We start from the raw sequence: 22,243 nt of genomic DNA on the forward strand, positions 1-22,243 counted from the left end.
ATCCACTGACTACATCTTGCTGGGAGACCTCAACTTCCACCTTGACAACCTCCAAGACCCAAACTCCACCTCCCTCTTGAAAACCTCCTCAACATCGGACTCAAACAGATCATACCAGAACCTATGCAATCAGCAGGACACACCCTTGACCCCATCATCACAGCAGGAAACTCCACCACCTTCAGTCACACTTCTGAACTCCCATGGACGGATCATGGCTGCGTCCATTTTACTTTCAAAACAACCATTATCCGCAAAGGTCCACACCAGCTCCAATATAGATATTGGAACAAGACCTCTGACGACCAGCTCACTGCCTTCCTCAGCAGCACTGATTCCACTGCCACAGATGATGACCCAACGACTGCCACCCAAACCCTGGATAATGGGATCACTGACTGCGCCAACACTAATGCTCCCTCAAGAAAACTACCAACCCACACTCCAAGAGCGCCAGCTGGTTCTCCACCGAACTCCAACTAACCAACCAACTGGATGAACCTGCAGACACCTCAAAAAGATATGATGAACTCCGAAACCACAGCAGACCTTGACAACTTCAAAGCAGCCACCGCCACCCACCACAAGCTCATCAGATACACAAAGAAGAAAGCACTCTAGGACAGAATCTCTGCCCATGTACACAACAGCAAGGAACTTTTCGTCATCATCAAAGAGTTCGCCCAACCCATCAGTGAGACAACCGACATTCCCCCTCTGCGACAGACTCGGATCCTTCTTCCATCACAAAATCAAGACCATCTATGACAACTTTGATGATGACAACCTACACATGGAACCTACACCCACCATTCCTCACACCATGCAGCCTACATTTGACAGATGGGCCGCCCTCACCATTGAAGACACCCTGAAGACTATGAAGTCAACACACTCCGGGGCCCCCACGGACCCCTGCCCCCACCACATCTACCATAGAGCCCCTGACATTATCGCCCCTGAGCTTCAACAAATCATATACCGCTCCTCGAGACCACCTCCTTCCCCGACGACTGGAAACACGCTGAGATCAAGCCTCTCCTGAAAAAACCCTTGGAGGACCTCATCAGCCTCAAAAACTTCAGACTGATCTCCTTACTCCTGTACCCAGCGCAAACCATCAAAATCCTGTCATCAGCCAGCTCGCCTCCATCATGGCAGAAAACAACATCCTTGACTTCTAACAATCCGGTTTCTGGAAAAACCGCAGCACCGAAGCCACCTTCCTAACTGCGAAGGACAACATCTGCTCCCTCCTTGACAGAGGAGAGACTGAGGCCCTCATCCTCCTGGACCTCTCTACAACCTTCGACACAGTCTCCCACTGCACCCTAGCCCACAGACTTCACGACGCAGGAATCCAGATCAAGGCTCTTGACTGTATCCGCTCATTCCTACCTGGCAGAACGCATTGAGTAAGACACCCTCCCTTTCTCTCGGATCCCACACTGTCCACCTACGGAGTTCCCTGAGGATCCTCAATCAACCGCACCATGTTCAATGTGTACATGGCCCTGCTTGCACCCATCGTCAGATCCCTTGGACTCAACATTGTATCCAACGCAGACAACACCCAACTCATTCTCTCCCTATCCAACAAACCCAACATTTCCAAATGCAACTTTCAAGAAGGAATGGAAGCAGTCACCTGGTGGATGAAGAACAGCTGGCTGCAACTAAACACAGACAAAACTGAAGTATTCATCATGGGCCCAGACCCTGATGCCTGAAACAACACCTGTGGCCTCATACCCGTTGCAACCCACCCTCTCCCGCTGACCATGCACGCAACCTTGGGATGATCCAGTACTCCGAACTCAAAATGGACCACCAAATCAGCGATGTCGCTTCTTCCTGTTTCCAAGTGCTCCGTCTCCTACAAAAGACCTTCAACTGGATTCCCCTCTTACACAGGAAAACCGTCACCTATGCCCTCATCAGCAGCAGACTGGACTATGGCAACACACTCTACACCGCTATCAACAAGAACCATGCCAGCAAACTCCAGAACATCCAGAACACCTCTGCCAGACTAGTCCTCAATATAATACGCCACTGCCACATCACCCATCACCTGCAGACACTACATTGGCTCCCTGCGAGAAGAGATTCACCTTCAAGCTTCTCAACCATGCCCACAAAGCCCTCTACAAAACTGGACCTGCCTACCTGATCCTCCACCTCTCGTTCTACACACCCCACCGCTCAGCCCAGCTCTCCCATGCCATGGTACAGCATATCAAGAAGACCAGAACAAGAGGTTGTTCCTTCTCCTACCTTGTGGCCAAGGCAAAGAACACTCTCCCTCTCAACCTCCAACAGACGCCAACACTCCCCAAGTTCATGAAGGACCTCAAGACCTGGCCCTTCGACGAATGGCCATGAACACCCGGGAGCTGCGCCCCTCGCCACAGCACCTTGAGACTCTATTGGGTGAGTAATTGAACCTAACAAACCCTGATTGATTGATTGATTGATTGATTGATTGATTGACATACTCAGACACCCCAGTCATCCATACACTGAAACACCCCTGGACACACTCATACATATACAGACACAGCCAAAAATACTCTGATACTCCTCATGGTGTTATCTTCTGAAGGGGCGAAGGGTAGGCTCAAGTTTAACGAAGTTAACAATTGTAAGCCGGGTTCTATACTAAAGTAGATGAAGCTTTGTAGCAGAAATAGAATTGAATAGGGATAGGCTGAAAGTGGTTACCCTCTTAACATGGAACGTGAATAGGTTGAGAAACAGGAAAAAGGCGTTCCGGGTAACAGAATTCTTAAAAGATAGCGAGGCACAAATTATATTTCTGCAAGAGACCTATCTAAGTGTAGGCAATGTTTTAGTAAGGTAAGATGGGTCCAGGAGGTAGTCTGTTCAGACCAGAGGGGGAGCACTAGGGGAGTGGCCCTTTTTATAAGAAGTAATGCTGGAATAAGGGTAGTTAAATATGAATCTGACTTCTCGGGGAGATGGTTAGTGGCCACCCTAAGAATTCAGGACAGGCCATTAGTGTGTGAAGTTTATTATGGGCCAAATGAGGATAACTGGAGGCCCTATTAAAGCGTGAAACCTGCCTATTGGAGACAACCGCCCCAATAGTATTGGGAGGGGATTTTATTCTAGTCCTGAATAAGGAATTAGATCGAACATCAAAAGCAAAATATAGTAGTCCTCCAAAATCACTTGCCAGATGGAAGAGCATGAAAAGTGAATTCAATACTGGTGGATATCTGGCGTAGCAAGATAGGGGAGCTAGGCATTTCACCTTCTATAGTAAGAAGTATGGGCATCATTCCTGTATAGATTACTTCCTTTGCTAACAAAATTTGTATGCAGATGCAGAGGCAGTAACCCACATTCCAGCGATTTTGTCAGATCATTCCACAGTGGCCATGTCCCTGAGGTTCCATCAAAAAGAGGGGTAGAGGCGGTGGACGCTGGATAGGACCATTTTATTGGATGAGGAAGCAGTATGCGATCTGGGGGAGATAACCGTTGATTATTTCCAGTTTAATGAAGGCTCTGCAAAGAAACAAATAGTTTTGTTTGCTTTTAAAGCATATTTAAGGGGGATATTAAGGTCTATAACTTTTAAACTTCCTATGCCATTGTGCATTAATAGTCTCCAGTCGAGGCCCTCGCCTGACAATCAACCAGCCGATATAACAGGCACAGTTAATCAATCTACCCTTAAAGTTATGCATTTGAATGTTAGATCACTGTCTTGTCACTCCCAAGAAGTCCTCTCTCTGATTTCTGATAACAATCCGGACATCTTTTTCTTTACGGAAACATGGCTGCATGACCAGTCCATGGAGGTCATTAATCTAGCCCTTCCTGTGGGTTACATTATGCACTCTCTCCCTCGCAAGGCCAGAGGTGGAGGTATTGCAGTTGCGGTAAAAACTTGCTACCCCTGCATCTGGAAACCTATCACCATAGCAGGTTGCGAGAGTGCTCTTTTTAACATCTCAGTGAATCCCCATTTCACCTTCACGGGACTCCTAATTTATAGACCTCCTGGGCCTGACGCCGCTTTTCGTCAAAGCCTTCCGGAGGTAATTTCCTCCTTAGCTTTAAAAACTGCCAACTTTACGATTATCGGCGACCTCAACCTGCATATGGACGCTCCACTTTCCAACTCGATCCATAGCTTGTTGGCTGATCTCGAGGCGTTCCAACTGACCCAAATGGTACAATCTTCAACTCACACAGGCGGCCATTTATTAGATCCCGTTTTGACGAATCTTTCTACGAATATCTCAGTGCTCCATCCCAGACCCATGGCATGGACTGATCACCATCTCATTGAATTTCGTATTACAACTTCCTTTTCCCTTCCTAAAAACAATCCCTCAGCTAGTCTTAGACGCCCTTGGAGAAACTTAAATTTAGAGCATTTCCATCAGCTCCTGATGAAATTTCATCCTCTACCTCCCACTGAAGTTTCCTGCGGCTACGACAGCTTCTGTGAGTGGCTAAATCACTCATTAGATTTACTTATTCCGGCAAAGTGGAGTAAGACTAGATCTAGTCCTTCCAACCCCTGGTATAATGAATCCCTTAAAATACTCAAAATCTCCTGTAAAAAGGCAGAACGCGCGTGGCGCAAAACTTATGATACTGACCTCAAGGCGGCCTATAGGGCTTGCACTAGAGTGTATCATCGGGCCATATGCGCGACCAGGGCTGCTTTTTACTCTCAGGAGATAAAGAACAGCACCGACCCCACTAAGGTCATCTTCAGGGTGTGTAAGGACCTTACTAGTAAAAGGATTGATACTGCTGCTCTTCAACATTCTATGACGCACTGTGAGGACTTAGCCTCATTTTTTGTCGAAAAGGTGGAGGCTATCTATAAGTCATTCGCTCAGCTTCCTATCGCGGAGACTAGCCCTACGTCACTGGTTCATAAACCATTATTGACTATTCCTAGTCCGACCTTAGATGAATTCCTTGCCCTGACGACAAAAGTTAAATCCGGCTCCCCGGACGACCCCATGAGACCCACTCAATTCCGGGAATTTGCTGAAGGCTGCTATCCTGCTCTGCATGGCCTTATTAATTTGTCCTTCAGCACGGGCAGTGTTCCTAAAGCTTGGAAACAGGCGACGGTTATTCCAATTCTTAAAAAACCCGCCCTTGACCCTACCAAGCCTGAACACTACCGACCTATTTCCCTTCTCCCTTGGCCAGCTAAACTAGCAGAAGCTCATGCTAATGCTTTTCTATCTTCTCACCTGCAGGAAGTGAATATATTGGATAATTCCCAAAACGGGTTTCGTGCAGGCCACAGCACAGAAACTGCCCTTCTGGCTGTGGTGGAACACATCAGGCATCTGTTGGACCTGGGTCAGACGGCGGCACTGATCCTTTTGGATCTCAGTGCCGCATTCGATACGGTGTCTCACCAGATTCTTTTACATCGCCTGATGGAAGCAGGAGTTGGAGAGGTGGCACTCAAGTGGTTTCGCTCCTTTCTTAAGGATCGAGCCTTCAAGGTTTCCACACCCCCTTTTGTTTCTGCTTCTCGCCCCATACTCCAGGGTGTTCCCCAAGGGTCGGCCCTAAGCCCTACCTTGTTTAACTTATATGTTCAGCCATTAGCGGAGGTAGCCCATAGTTTTGGTCTCTCCTTAGTGTCATACGCCGATGACACGCAGTTGGCGGTGGCACTTAATGGCGACTCCAACATGGATGCCCCCACCTTTCAGTCAGCTTTAAAAGCTGTGGCAGGCTGGATGGCGAACAATCGGCTCCAACTTAATGCCTCTAAGACCGAGGTCATTATTTTTGGTAGGGAAAGTGAATTATGGGGAGATCAGTTGTGGCCTTCTGATCTTGGCCCCGTTCCTTCCCCCGTGACTGAGGTTAGAAACCTTGGGGTGTGGTTCGACAACAAGCTCTCTTTCACTTCCCACACAAAACGTGTGGCCGGCACTTGTTTTGGTACTCTGCAGTGTCTCCGACCAATCTTTAAGTTCTTCGATGCGGAGACCAGACAGATTATTGTCCAAGCCCTGGTTCTTACCAGACTGGATTATGCCAGCTCCCTGTTTCTTGGCCTAAACCAGGCCGAGCTATCTCGCCTTCAGAGAGTTCAGAATGCGCCAGCTAGGATGCTTGTTGGGCTTCCGAAGTTTGTCTCGGCCCGTCGGACTATCCAGGATCTCCATTGGCTGCCGGTGGGGCAGAGAATTAAGTTTAAAGCTCTTTGCTTAACTTTTAAAATTCTCAAAGCAGCCTCCCCTCTTATTCTTGCACAGACTATCCAGCACTATGTCCCGGCCAGAGCTCTTCGCTCTGCCGGATCTAATTTGGCCATTGTGCCACGTTTTAAAAAATCTAGGATGGGCGGACGCTCTTTTTCAGTGTTGGCGGCAACTCTTTGGAACTCTCTGCCTGCCCCTTTGCGCTCTATTCCTGAGTTGCTTCCTTTCAGGAAGGCACTTAAAGCCTTCCTTTTTACCACAATTTAGGCCCATTTTTTCTACCTTTTCTGTCGTGTTGTGTTATTATTCTCCAAAGCGCCGGGACGCCACTTTGCTGCGGCATCCGTGCGCTATACAAAAATCATATAACATAACATAACATAACATATAATGGGGCGGGGGAAAGGCGGGTGGTGAAGCAGGAAGAAGATATAAAAATCAATGAGATCAAGGTAAAGGAAGGTGAGTTACAGAAGGCTTTGATGGATGGCTTACATAATGTGCTTGAACTTGGTAAAGAATTGGAGAGGTTGCAGGCTAAATTTCAGGCGCAGCTAGATAAAAAGCTACTGGACAGATGGAGAGTGAGTAAGCTCCAACATTTCGCTTATGGCAATAAATCTAGCTTGTTGCTGGCCTGGAAGGTGAAAGCAGATAGGGCCATAAACACAAAGAAGAGCTGAATTAGTTGGGAGTCAGGAGAAGTGTTCTGTGCCAATGCAGACATAAGCGGAGAAGCCCGAAGCTTTACGACTGAAATCTTTAGCTTGGATATACTACCGGGCCGAGAATGCAAAGAGGACTGGATAAAACTGACGACTCTTCCACAATTAACAAATTAACAGAAGAGAGCATTGGAGGTGGGGATCACAGAAGAAGAGGTCAGGGCGCAGTGTAGAAAAATGGCAAGGGCATAGGCAGCCGGACCAGATGGTCTTCCAGTTGAGGCTTACGCATGTATTATAGATAAAGTAGCGACTGTCTTAAAATATCTATCCAATGAAATATATATAGTTGGAGAAACCGCCCCCAGCTCTTGGTCAGAGGTGACGGTTATGGTAATTTTAAAACCAAATAAGGATCCGCAGAAACTGTATTCTTACAGACCTATATCCCTTTTAAACATAGACTACATGATCTTTTCAGGACTTGTGGCATCACGAGTGGCTAAGGTTACAAAAGCGGTTATTCATATTGACCAAAGAGGTTTTATAACAGGGAGGCAGCTTAATGAATTCACATTTCAGATGATGGGGGTTGTGGAAATGGCGGAAGCCCGGAATATACCTTTAACTACAGTAGCGGTAGATGCAGCTAAAGCCTTCGACCAAGTGAACTGGGCATATTTGTGGGAGACTTTTTTTTTTTAGTCACCTCATACATGCCTTAAGGGACGCTCTTAATGGGATACCTCCAACCATTCCATACTGGCCAATTCTGTTCCAACCCTCGGATAAAGCATATGGAATGAGAAAAGGAGCTCTACCTGAAGATAATACAGTTTCCTTATCCCACTCCTGTTCACAGCTCATGGAAGACCGTATGTTACTGGGGAGAACAGGACCGACAGTACCCTGGCATAATCATAGGACCAGCTTTACTGCTCCCTCCAGGTCACTAAACCACCCATATCTTGTGTATACTTGTGTTGCCGCAAGCCATGTCTGATTCGCTTGAAAAAATAATATGCTTCAGAAGTTCTGCAAAGGTAGGAGGGATTTCAGATTTTCAAGCCCTGAATATTTCCCTCCTTGCAAGAATTATTACATAAAACACAAATTTAGAGGCTGAAGCATTATTATTATTATTATTAGGAAGCTTATAAAGCGCACAGCTACCCCCAAAGGGGGTGTCCCGGCGCTACAGAGTACTTGTTCATCCGAGGGGAAGGAGAAGCAGGTAGGAACAGGGGGAGAGTTTAAGGGAGAGTGAACAGCCAGGTCTTAAGTTTGCGGCGGAACACGTGTTCTGAGTCAATAAACCTGAGGTCCAGTGGGAGGCAGTTCCAATATTTGGCAGCAGCCACTCCAAACGTTCTGCCACCGCACCTGGTGCGTCGAAATCTGGGCACCACCAGGAGACGTAGGCTATTTGATCTTAGAGTTCTGACAGAGCGGGAAAGTTTAAGTCTAGTACTCAGGTAGGCAGGACCAGTGCCATTAATGGCACGAAAGGCCAGGATCAGGATTTTAAACTGAATGCGTCTGGATATGGGAAGCCAGTGCAGTTCCTTCCGATAAGCCGCAACGGAGTGACGGTAGGGGATATTACCAATTAATCTGGCGGCTGCATTTTGGATCACTTGTAACCTTTCAACAAGGTAAAGAGGAGCGCCAGCATAAAGGCTATTGGCATAATCTAAATGCGACGTGATCAGGGCATGGACAACAGTCTTACGAGAGTCCAGAGGGAGGAAAGGGAAAATCTTCCTGATCATGCGCAGTTTGCCAAAGCAGGCGGATGTCACCTTGTTGATCTGGGCTTTGCAAGATAAAGTATTATCAAAAAGGAAACCCAGATTGCGGGCAGACTGAACTGGTGTAGGGGGTGGATTCATAACAGCAGGCCACCAAAGAGTGGAGGGGGGGGCAGATTTTTGGTTAAAAAATAAGACCTCCGTTTTATCAGCGTTTAGAACCAGATGGTTAGCAGCCATCCAGGAGCAAATATTGCCCAAGCAGTTGCGGAAGTTAGAGAAGTGGTGATCAGAGTGGTCTCTAAAAGAAAAAATAAGCTGCGTATCATCAGCATAAGAGACCACCCTGACCCCCCACGACTCAACCACTCTGGCAAGAGGGCCTAAATAAACATTAAACAACAAAGGGCTCAAGGCCGAGCCTTGAGGCACACCGCACAGGAGAGGTTTATCTTCTGATACAAAAGGCCGCAAAAGAACTCTCTGTGTCCTCCCAGTAAGGAATGAACTAATCCAGGTCAATGCAGTGCCTCCAATACCCAGCTGCCGCAAGCGATCCAATAGTATATCATGAGATACCGTATCGAAAGCGGCGGACAGGTCGAGGAGGACCAGCATAGCCTCCTCTCCCCTGTCCACACACTCTCGAATGGTCTCCGATACCTCCAGCAGAGCAGTTTCTGTGCTAAAGCCGGTTCTAAAGCCGGACTGGGAGTCATGCAGCAGCTGATTTGTTTCTAGGTAGTATGACAGTTGCCTCTGAACTACCTTTTCCAGAATTTTAGCCGGTTTGGGAAGGAGAGATATTGGCCGGTAGTTAGAAAATTGTGAGGGATCTGCATCCGTCTTTTTTAAAATGGGGACCAACATCGCCTGTTTCCACAATGTGGGGAACTGCCCTCTGATTAAAGAGGCGTTCCATATAGAGAGGAGAGGGTTGGATAGGATCGGAGCAAGATTACCCATCACTTTAGCGGGGACAGGATCTAATGGTGACCCCGAGGTTACCTGATGAAGTAGTTTGGCAGCTATATCGGGCGTAATTTCATCAAAGGAATTCAATGAACATTTCAGAGTGTCAGGCTCAGTGTTCAAAGGGGAGGATGAGGTAGATTGGAATGAGGAGGATAGTTTAATGATTTTATCTTGGAAAAAATCAGAGAGTCCATTGCAAAGGGTCTGACTAGGGGAGTCCTGGGCCTTCAAAGCAGGAGGATTAACAAAATCCTTCACTATCTTGAAGAGAGTTTTGGTGGAGTTCTCAGCTTTATTAATTAACTGTGAGAAATAGCCTCTCATTGTGGACCGCTTTAGCTTTTGAAATTTGTTCAAAGCTGACTTATATAGTGATTTGGCCACTGGATCATAGGACTGTCGCCAAGAACGTTCAAGTCGTTTACAACGACTTTTTTCCTCCCGTAACTCGGGGGAAAACCAAGGGGCGGAGGGACGGGATCTGGAAGAAGAAATAGGGACCACAGGAGAAATAATATCAAGTGCAGTAGTCAGTGCTGAGTTATATCTGGTAACTTCCTCATTAAGATCCAAGGAAGGATTGAGCTGATAAGAGAAGTGGGGATCTAAGGTGGCACAGGTTACTTTCGGCCATTTACGTCCATTCTCTCTGTTCAGGGAGGAGGAAAAAGACAGGGAGGGGATGGTGATTTCAAAAGGGAGGAGGAAGTGATCAGACCAAGTTAGGGGCAGTGCAGGGAGAGGTATAATACCTGGATGATTTGTGAAAGTGAGATCAAGGGTATGACCTGCCGTATGTGTTGGGCCTTCAACCAATTGGTGCAGGGTTAATCCTTGCAAGGTATCAATTAGGAGCGATGCCTGAGAACAGGAAGGGTTATCTACATGTAAGTTAAAATCTCCTAACACCGTGAAGTAAGCATGTTTGAGGGATAAGTCCGCTATAGTCTGAAGCAGGCTAGTGAGTGAAGAAGAGGAGGCAGTAGGGGGATTATAAACCAGGATACCAGCTAATATAATAGCCGCTGAATCCAGGATAGTAAAGTACATGGCTTCAATAAGTCCTAAGTTAGTGAGCTTCTTAGCAGTAATTTTAAAGTGTGATTTCAAAACCACTGCCAAGCCCCCTCCAGTTTTATTATTTTCACGATTGATACCTACCAATCGATAACCAGACGGCGTGGCTAGAAGAATATCAGGACTGGAAGTATCTTTAAGCCAGGTTTCGGTAAGGAATAGGATATCCCATCCCTGTGTGTCAATAGATAGCCATATCTCATTGGCATGACACGGTAGGGAGCGACAAGGGCAACCTTTAAAATAGGACACGGTAGGGGCTTAGTGACTTTCGCTGAAGGAGCGCGCCATTTACAATGAGGAGCAATAGCGAACCTACACAAGGAGCATATATAGGGGCGGGCCTCTAAGGTAGATGGGCAGCAGCAGGCATCTGGGAAGCAGGTACTTTGTCTAAATTGAAGGAGCTGAGTACTGGTCCAAGTAATTTTCGAAGTGGGAGAGGCAGGGGGACCGGCACTAGGCACGGGTCCGGCGCGGACGGGCGCAGACGGGCTTGCCTTAGGCGCGCCTTCGGCGCGCCCGCTGCGCCCGTCCGCTGCGCGGACGGGAGGGCCCCTTTTTTATGTCCATTCCTGGAGGAGGGTGGGAGGCGTCCAAAAGCTGGAACGCTACCCTGCCTTCCCCTAAGATGGCGGCTTCGCGTTTCACCAGCCGGCGTCAGCGCTGCAATCGGCTGCGCCAGGGGTGAGAGCCAAGTGACAAGCCCAGGACGAAGTAATCTCGTCCAAAACGTTCAGATGGCGTCAGTCGTAAATCTACAGTATTAAAAATGCCCCAATTAAAATATAATACAAGTTTTAAAAGTTGCTGTAAATATCGCTGTGGCTGTAATATCGCCAGTAATTTCTACTAGGATCGCTACAAAAAGGGGATAGATGAAGAAACCCCCGGCTTCCGCCTCAGGGGAGAAACAAATAGTCTTCATTCGATAATCCGTCAAAAGATTGAAAAAGATTGTCCTCGGACTAACTTCAACCTCCTGATGCAGCACATCTTCTAAGAAGCCACGTACCTCAGTCCAAAAATGTTTGATTCTCGAACAATCCGCAAACATGTGGAAATCATCTGCTGCGGGATACTTACACCTGGGACAGTTATACTCCCTCTCTGTCACTTTGGATAGTTTCCATGGAGTCCAATAAACTCTGTAGGCAGTATAAAGATTATTCCTCCTGCTTGCAGCTAGTTTAACTACTGCCTGCAACATTGAAAAAGAGTCACACCAGAGGTTATATATTTCCTGATCATTGCCTCGAAAATCGCTACCCTAGAGTTTTCTAACTATCGATTTCACCTCTTCGCCTGCTTCCAAAAGGGCCCAGTACCAAAACAAGACTTCCCGCTTCCAACTGCCAGTTCTAGAGACTGCATCAAATTTTAGACTTGCATCCTCATTGCCCCAGGACTGTGTTACCCACCACGCAGATAGCTGATAAAACCTAAATCTTGTCAGTGTCCCACGAGTTAAACTGGAAAGTGACTCCCAGCTAATCAGCTACGAGTCCTTCTGGAGATCTCCCCAAAGTCTAATACCAGCCAAATTAAGTGGTTGACAGAGTTGATCCTGGAGGCATTCAGGGGTACCTGGAGAGTCCCAGATTGGAGCCTGTACTGTATAATATGACATTTTCAAACCCTTTGTAATACAGATCCAGTTCTTTAATGCTTCTCCCAAAATCTTAAGTCTAATTCTTTTGTAGAACTTGGTATCTCCAAACTTATAAAGAAAAAACTCTTGTCCCTGCGGAACATCCTGCATCATTGCCTGAAAAAAGTAAACCTAATGAGGAAGCATCGGTTTTGTTGGCCAGAATTCAAATATTTTTAATGGAATGTGTAACAATAAGTGAGTAAATCTAGTAAAGCAAGTCCTCCCACGTTGAGACCTCTCCTAAGCTTTTTCCATGCGATTCTGGGCATTTTAGTAGCCCATATAAAAGAGCCAATTTTCCCCTGCAGTTTAGTGATATCCTTTGGGCTGAAGGATAATGGAATCGAGTTATACAGAAAAGTTATTTTAGGCAAAATTATCATTTTAACGAGGTTGACCCTCCCGTAAATATTTAAAGACTGCAAATCTCTTTAGAAACCCTCTTCCAGTTAACATTTGGTATGTCTGCCAAATTCTGGGCTAGATGGATCCCAAGGTATCTCATTCGGGACTTTGTCCACTGAGTTCCATTGGCTTGATTCCATTCCATTATTTCGGTCTTGTCCTTATTGATTTTTTATCTAGAAACTTCACCGAATTTTTCAGCCTTCTCGAAAAGCCTAGGTGTAGCTTCTGCTGGATTAGATGTATACATTAGGAGATCGTCCGCATACATAGCAAATTTTAACTCTAATTATGCAATTTTAAAAGGTTTGATTAGTGGATCGGCCCTGAGCCAGCAAACTAGGGGTTCAATATATAAATTAAATTATAATGGTGTCAAAGGACACCCTTGCCTCGTGAGATGCCAAACCAGTCCCTCAAAGTACCATTAACTAAAATTTTTGCTTGGGGATTAAAATAGAGGGATTTAACAGCCTGCACAAAATTTCTCAGAAAACCAAAGCTTTGTAAAGTCTCCCAGAGATATGACCAATATACCTGATCAAAAGCCATAGTGGCTATCGTAAGCGGAAGCTTCTTATCTGCCACGACAGCCATTGCCCCTATGGCTTGAAAGGTGAGCTCATTCAGCTGTCGCCCGGGTATGAATCCCCTCTGATCTGGGTGCACTATGGCCTTAATAATTGTAGCCTCCCTTGCTGCTAATATCCCAGCAAAGAACTTATGATCAGAATTTAATAGGGATATGGGTCTATAGGACTCAAATTTTGTGCGGGTCTTTGTTTGATTTCAAAATTAAGGTCACTGTTGCTTCAGACCATGAATGTGGAGTGCATTCTCCCTGTATATATATTTTATTACACACATTTTTTAAAACCGGCACCACTTTGTCCAGTATCTCAGGATAAACCTCTATTGGAAGCCCATCAGAGCCAGCTCCTTTGCCCCTAGCCATTTTCTTAAGTTGTGCTCTGACTTTACCCTCAGTAATACTTGTATGAAAAAACAGCCTATCTTCTTCGGACAACTGGAGGAGATCTATAGAATGTAACCACTCCTTAGCTCTCTCTGGTCCAGATGCAATATCCTCCTCATACAAGTTATACATGAATGATCTAGCCTCCTCCCGAATCTTATCATCCTCGTATAATAAAGCTTCTGACCCTCTTTGAATTAAGCTCTTTATCTGGTTTCTCCCCTTGTCCGCCCTGGTCTTCCAGGCTAGGAGAGAACCGCATTTCTCGCCATAAGCAAAATGCTGGAGCTTACTAGCGTCCCATCTATCCTTCAAGATCCTTTCCAGATTGGCCTGGGAATATGCCTGAAGACCCTCTAGCTCCCTTTCCAACTGCGGTACTAAATTCTGGGAAGCCAGAGATGCCCGCTGTAATTCTTCCTCTTTTTCCTTGATCTTATTGAGCCGGTCCACTTCAGCCTTTTTCCTAGATTTCCTCTTTCTAATCATTATAGATCCTAATAGCCCTCTTAAATAGGCCTTAAAGGCCTCCCATTGTATCTGGTCCTTGGCAAAGCCTGTATTAAGCCTAAAATATTCGTCCGTTTTTGCTTCTAACTCTGACCTCACCCCTCATTTAGTAGCAATGTTCTATCTAGAGTCCACCTTCTCTGACACTCGTTTTATTTAAAGCTGAGTATCAACTCCACAGCTGAATGATCTGATATAATTGCTGGGATATGCACTATAGGCTCAACTTCCAGAAACATAGTCTGATCCACCAAGAAGTAATCAATTCTAGAATGGTGTTTATATTTCTTGATATAAAAAGGAAAATCCCTTAGACTTCCATTCTTTACTCTCCAAATGTCTAGCAAATTAAATTCTTTAATACCATTCTTGAGCGCAGAAAACATTCTAGGTGGGGTCATGTATTTTGCTTTGGAGTGGGAGACTTTTAAATAGCTTTGGCTTTCCACAAAATATGGCGAGGGCGATGCAAAATTTGTATCAGAACCCTAGGGCTATGGTGATGGTTAATGGAGAACTATCTAATTGGTTTAACAGCACAAGAGGTACCCGCTTCTCTTCAATCTGTATATAGAGCCTTTCGCCAATTTAATCAGGGCAGACTCTACAATCTTTCCATTTAAATCCTTTGGGTTGGAAGCAAAATTGGCTTTATATGCTGATGATCTGATCCTCTATACCAGCAATCCGCAAGATGCAATTCCTAATCTAATGAGGAAGGCGGAGAGCTTCGGTTTAATTTCAGGTTATAAGGTTAATATATAAAAAAATGAAATAATGGAGTGGAATCAGAGTTTAAAGAGTCAGGGGGCCAAAACCCAAATGCCTTATCTAAGGGTATTGATCACTCAGAAGATAGAGGATATTCCTAAAGTGAACTGGAAGAAAGTTAGTCAGAATATTATGAGTTTGCTGTCAAAATGGGCGAACCGACCTTTAAATATCTATGGTCGGGTAAATCTGATTATAAAGATTATTCTCCCCAAAATTACCTTTCTTTTTTATTCCATCCCTTTAACTTTTCTGAAGGAGGATATTGCTAGACATCAGGGGAAAATAGGTAGTTTTATCTGGGCGTCAAAGGGTCCAAGGATAGCGTGGAAAAAGTTAAGAAGGAAGTTAGAAGCTGGTTTTAGCAGACTTACTTGCTTACTGCTACGCTTTCAAACAAGATTGCAGCGACGGCCCGTGGAGGGAGTTACGGTGGGGCAGGAGGGCGGGGAGGGGGAGGGGCAGGGCGGAGGTTGCTAAAAACCGGCATATGGATAATTGCAGGTAAGTAAACAATTTAATTAATAAAACGAATTTCGTAGCTCACACTGCATTGCATTTTGCGATGCAAGGCGCACTACGAAATTCGTTTTATTAATTAAATTGTTTACTTACCTGCAATTATCCATATGCCGGTTTTTAGGAACCTCCACCCTGCCCCTCCCCCTCCCCACCCTCCCGCCCCACCGTAACTCCCTCCACGAGCCGTCGCTGCAAGATTGATAGGTCATCAATGGGCCTACTGTTTGAGGCTATGCTACGCGATATCTGTCAAAGCCAGCAGCATTTTCTTTTTAATTATGGTGACCCCAAGTGTTTTAAAAAGGTGAGGCTAAAGATTTTGAGGTCAGCTTTAAGAACTTGGATTTAAATGTGGAAAAGATTGGGAGTCCCATATTATTCATCACAGACACCGATCTGGGATTCCCTGGGTACCCCAGAATGCCTGAGAGACCAACTTAGTAAGCCTTTAAAATTGAGGGGCATTTGCTATTGGGCAGATCCTAAAGTGGTCTCGAGCCTAGCAAGCTGGGAACATCTAAGTAACCTTACCAAGGGACGACTGACAAGGTTTAAGTATTTTCAATTATGTTATGTTCCAATATTGGACACAGGAGGAGGAGGATTCAAAGTTCGATCGGGTGATAAGAACAGATAAATGGAAAAAGGAAATCTCCTTTTGGTATTCGGCCTTTCGGGAGACAGACGATAAGATTGAAACTGAAATTACAAATTTATGGGGTATAGACTTCGGCGATGAAGATTTAAAGCAAATATAGTTTGACTTATTTTGTATGTTACGAACAGTGGTAAAACCTGCATCGCTTAAGCGTAATCATCTATTTACTGCCCATAGAGTCAATTGGTCTCCAGCTAAGCTGTAAAAGGTCACAGTAATATCTATAAATGCCTAAGGTGTATGCTTACAGCGGCGGGTGACCTGCACTTGTTTATGGAGTGTCCAAAAATTATGCCCTACTGGATCTCGGTTTGTAATTTTGTTGGGAAAATACTTGGTGAACAGATCAAGGTAAGTCCTCGCCTGATATTTTTTGGACTTAATCAAGGAGAACATCAGGTTAACACAGTCAGTTCCAAGTTAGTTTTTCTATGTGATAGTGTTGGTGAGGACGAGATCTGTAGGCTATGGATATCTGAAAGCCCTCCACCTTTTACTGAGTATTTAACCCCTTGCATGCTCGTGACGGAACCATTCCTTCACGAGCCACGGTGGTGCTGTGCTGGTGACGGATTGGTTCTGTCACGGCCCGGCTGCCGGCCTGTGTGGCGCTGATTTTGCACCTGCGCTGAGCATTGTTACGGAACCATTCCGTCATAAGCACAGCGCCACCGCATCTCGTGATGGAGTGGTTCTGTCACGAGCATGCTGGCGCAGCGCGGCCCCTCCTCCCCCCTAGCACCGCAGCGGAATTACCGCCACAGCCAAGGGGTTAAAGAATATCATATATACAAGTGAATCAGATATGGCCTGTGATCCAAGAAGTAAACATAAGATCTGGACATTATTGGTAGAATGGAGAGAGAAGGCAAGTGGGTCCAATGATTAAGTCAAATATGCTGTCAGTCCTAACCTCTCCAGTATTCCTCCATGACACTCTTGTGTGAAGGAGATGGAAGTGGAAACAGCGGTATTCTTGTGGGGTATTACCCTTCCTCTCTTTTTACCTCCCACTTGGGTTTAGAGGGATAAGAGGAATCCCAACAAGAGAGTTGGAGAAATAAGGAAAAGAAAAAAATACACTTATAAATTCAGTCAGACACTCACTCATACATACACTCAAACACCCCATAACACACTCAGACATGTACTGAAATATTCGGGCACACACTGATGCATTTACTGTGTCACTCAGACAGTCACTCATATATACACTTAGACACCCCAGGACACACTGTTACATATAATGACACACCCATGGACACACTGAAAAACTTACTGACTCACTCAAACACTCACTCCTACACACCCTCAGATACCCTGGGACACACTAGTACATACACTGACAAAACCATGGACATACTGATGCATTCACTGACCCACTAAGATACTCACTTATAAATAAAATAAGACACTTTGTGACGGGCTGATGCATACACTAACACACTGTTGAACTCACTGACACACTGACACACTCACCTCATACATTCAGACACCCTGGGACAAACTGATACATAACCTGACACGCTTGGGGACTCATGCACAAACTCGGACTACCAGGGACACAGTAATACCTATACTGAGACACCCATTGACACAATGATGTTCTTACTGTCTCACTCACACACTCACTCATACATATAATCAGGCACCATCAGACACACTGATTCATACACTGACATGCCCATGCACACAGTGATGTATTCACTGACATACTAGATTAGACTTACACTCAGACTCCCTGGGAGATATTGAGACATACACTAACACACTCATGGCCACACTGAAGCATTCAGTGACACACCCAGTTGCTCACTTAAACAAGCAGTCAGAAACACAGGGACACATTGATACCTATACTCACACACCCATGGACACACTGACACACTTATTGACTCACTCAAACACTCACATGCAGACACCATAGGACACACCAATACAAAGACACACCCATGCACATACCAACCCATTCACTAACACACTTACTCATACACACACACTGAGACACTCTGGCACTCAGTGATACGTACACTGATACACTCATGGACACATTTATGCATTCACTGACACAGTTACACACTGATTCATTTATGCACTGACACAACCAGGGACTCACTAATACATACACTGACACACCCGTACACACACCGATGTATTTACTGATACACTCACATACTTACTCATACACACACTGACACACTCTACAACTCACTGAAACATAGCTTAGCACTTTCATGGACACACTGATACATTCACTGACACACTCACACACACCCTCATATGCACACTAAGACAAAATGGGACACACCCATATGCACAGTTATTTATACACCTATCACATATAGACCATAAAACACAAGAATAATAAAGAGTCAGACAATACCCTTTCTTTGATTAATTGCTGGTGCTACCTAGAATAATTTTTGGGGTAAGTTTTTGTAAACATTTTTTGTTGTTCATTTCTTTACTTCAAAAAGTTTGAAGTTAAATTTACTGAAAAATTAAATGCAGAAACTTTGCATTTCCAAATCACAACGGTGCTGCAGAACAGTTACATGAAAATAAAACTTGAAAAACCCTAATAGCAGTGCTTTTTCACCGGTAGAAAAAAAACAGTGACATCCTTCACTACAACAACCTTGTGGCAGGTGGCATCATTTGGTGCAGGTAGCTGCTCTTCAGTCATTCTCAAAACCACTGTTTCTGGATGATATCCAAACAGATGTTTCTCCCATAACAGTTAAAACAATAATAACTGTTTTGGGGAGTGGTAATGCTCAAAGTTAGGTGTGGTACAAAAGGGGGTGGTGATGGACAGAGCATCTGAATCAATCAAACACTCACACCCAGTCAGAGATATGGGTTTAATCCTTCACCGCTCTTTAGCCCACTCTGCCACCCCAGTTCAGACATGGCTATATGCAAATCAGTCTGACCCTGTGCCTCATGGGAACAGTCCAGCCCGAACTGCCAAGCCATGTCTTCTCTGGACCGGAAACAAGCTTCCGAGGACCGGTTTCCGGCATTCCAGCCGTCTTCAGCCCGGCTTGCTTGAATCCAGTGGCAAAGTGAGCAAGGGACTCACGTCTGAGCATACCCTGCCACACTTATGACGGCCAAAAGCGGTACAAAAGGGGGTGGTGATGGACGGAGCATCTGAATCAATCAAACACTCAAACCCAGTCAAAAGATCTGGATTTAATCTATCACTGTTCTTTAGCCCACTCTGCCACCCCAGTTCAGACATGGCTATATGCAAATTAGTCTGACCCTGTGCCTCATGGGAACAGTCCAGCCCGAACTGCCAAGCCATGTCTTCCCTGGACCAGAAACAAGCTTCCGAGGACCGGTTTCTGGCATTCCAAGCGTCTTCAGCCCAGCTTGCTTGAAACCAGTGGCAAAGTGAGCCATCAATACAGCCTATGACATGCGGGAACTGTGCCATCTGGTAAAAGTCTGTCTTGGTTTTCAGGAGTTCCGCTTGTGTGTGTGGGAAGCTGATGTAGTGTTGCATTCTCTGCATCATGGCATCCAGGAACTTTCTGAAGAAACGGGACAGGCAACTCTGAGACACCCCGCCTACCGCAGCTATCACCCCCTAGTAATTGCCAGATGCGAGGCGATGTAGGATACAGAGCACCTGCACATGTGGTGGAATGGCGTGTGCCCTTGGTGTTGGGTGCTCAAGGAGTGGGTGCAGGTCCCTTATCAAGTCCAAGATGGTTTGGGGGTGTAGCCTGTACTTTTCATGGATCTCAGCCTCAGTCTGTTGGAAGAGTGTGATGCGCTGTCTGTAAATGCGCTCCTCCCGTCTCCAGATCCTCACTCCTGCTGCCTGTAGAAGGAGCCGCCTTGCTATCACATAGAAAGCCGCCATAGTGATCACACTGTTGCATTTTCGAATTGCTTATATACCAGGTGGCTGATTACCACCTGCTTTCAGTCAGTGTTAATTACCAACTCTAAAATACCGAATTTCATGAAATTCGGTATTACCAAATTTACCTACATCTCTTTTCTAGTTTTTACTGTTTCTTATTTACCGATTCGGTAAATTAGGAATCGGTAATTCCGAATCGGTAATTATCGATTCATATTTACTGAATCCTTATTTTTGGACTCCTAAATCTCAATGGCCTAAATACCGGTCGATAAGGGGAAATTTACCAATTTTCATCCGTTACCAACTGGTATTTAGCTACCTACATATGGCCCTTAGTCCTGTAATGGCTACCAGCAACATTTTATCATGCTGCTGGCAGTCAACCAAAGTGCTCAGAGTGAATTTGCCCAAGGGAAAAAAGCTCCATGGGTCAAACAGTATGCCCTATTTCTTACAATTGGGTTCAAGGGATATAAAAATCTTTTAGCAAACGATTTTCACAGTGCCATTCACGCCGAACTGTAAAATTATAAAAGCTTTTTACCACTTCAGGCACAGTATTACATGTCTAGATTGGTAAAATACCATCCAATTGAACTTGAATGAATAAAAGCAACCCCTGACATGTTTTTTCTATCATTATGGCTCTTCAGTGAGGTATAGCTGTGTCCAGGCACAAGGGAGCACCCAGTATAAATCAAAATAATACCCTTTCAGGCATAGCAAGCTGCATAAAGTTTGCAAAAAAGAAGCAGAGAACTCTGGGTAGTTCTCAAGTTTAGGTGGAGAGGTCCTTCTGTATAGAGCACCCTACAACACCAGTAACACTCTGAATTTGCTCACTTGAAATGTTAGCTTTTCTATCAAAGTGTTTAAGCATAGGATTAGCAAATTTCATTACAAGACCAGAGGCTAACATTATGCATACAACTTTTAATGCAGTCCAAGCATAGCCGCATATGTCACAAAGCAAAAGTTCCAACTTAGAATACATATGAACCAACAATAGCATAAATCACTAGGCAATCAGCCTCTTTTAAATGCGGCTCCAAGCAAGATAAGTCAACTTCCTACTTAGCTCATGAAAAGTCTTAAATTTTAGAGTTTAAGATTAGTATTTTATTATTAATTTACCTTACTACCGTATACTGAGTAACCCTCTTTTATCCCTACAGGAGTAAATATTTAAATATACAATGTAAGGATATATATATGCAATGTCATGTTTTAAGGTACAATGTTATAAGGTACAGTAACACCTTTTCACTCCTTGTTTTCGGTTTCACAACCTCCAATTTACGGAGGTTGGCTTCCTTTTATTCCTTCCCTTCGTTCGTCTTTATATTTCATGAATGATACTAAGTCTTTGAAACTAGCGCGTGAAATGTTTAAAAGGACACATTGACTCGCTTCGCAAGTGTGGTTACCTTCCCCACTGCTTTGGAGTTCATTTATATTTTCGGAAAGCTTTGCCATGCTTGAGGCTTCATGTTTCTTACTGCGCTTCATTTCTTTGATTAGAAATTGGGAAATTATAATATTTAGTTACCTTTTTTAACATAATCTGATTATCTGTGTAACACCTCCACTCCCCCAATAATCAGACAGTTTATTATATTATTTAAAAAAAGGAAATCAGACAGTTATAATTGATATTTACAAGTTTATTATATTATAAAAAAAAAAATGTGAGGATCAGACATTTATATATATTTATTTGACTAACATGTCTGACTCAGATTCGGATTCAATTCATAGTAATACTCTTGAATCTGATTTGACTAATGATGCCATCAAAAAACTTATCCATAAGGAAATGAGATCATGTATGTTTTCTACTCTCTCTCAAGTTATGTCATCTAAGAGATCCTTGATCCATGAAAACAATGATTTATCAGATCTGGACATAACAGAGGTTAATGATCTCACTGAACAAAGGGGTAAGAGGCATAAAAAAGTAAAAATATTGATTATACCCCAGAGGGCACGGGAGGTCCTAGTACCTCAGGTTTTACAGGAGGTCCTCGCACCTCATTTGCCTCAGGTGTCCCTTGCGGCACAAATTTGAAAGGTGTCCTTAGCGGCACAAATTTAATGGGTGTCCCTCGCGGCACAATTCATCATAGTGCTCTAGACAAAGATCCTATTGATATTTATGATGGCTCAGAATTT

Source organism: Lissotriton vulgaris, chromosome 4_1 (genome assembly GCF_964263255.1).
Source record: "Lissotriton vulgaris chromosome 4_1, aLisVul1.2, whole genome shotgun sequence".
In the NCBI taxonomy this organism is placed as follows: domain Eukaryota; kingdom Metazoa; phylum Chordata; class Amphibia; order Caudata; family Salamandridae; genus Lissotriton; species Lissotriton vulgaris.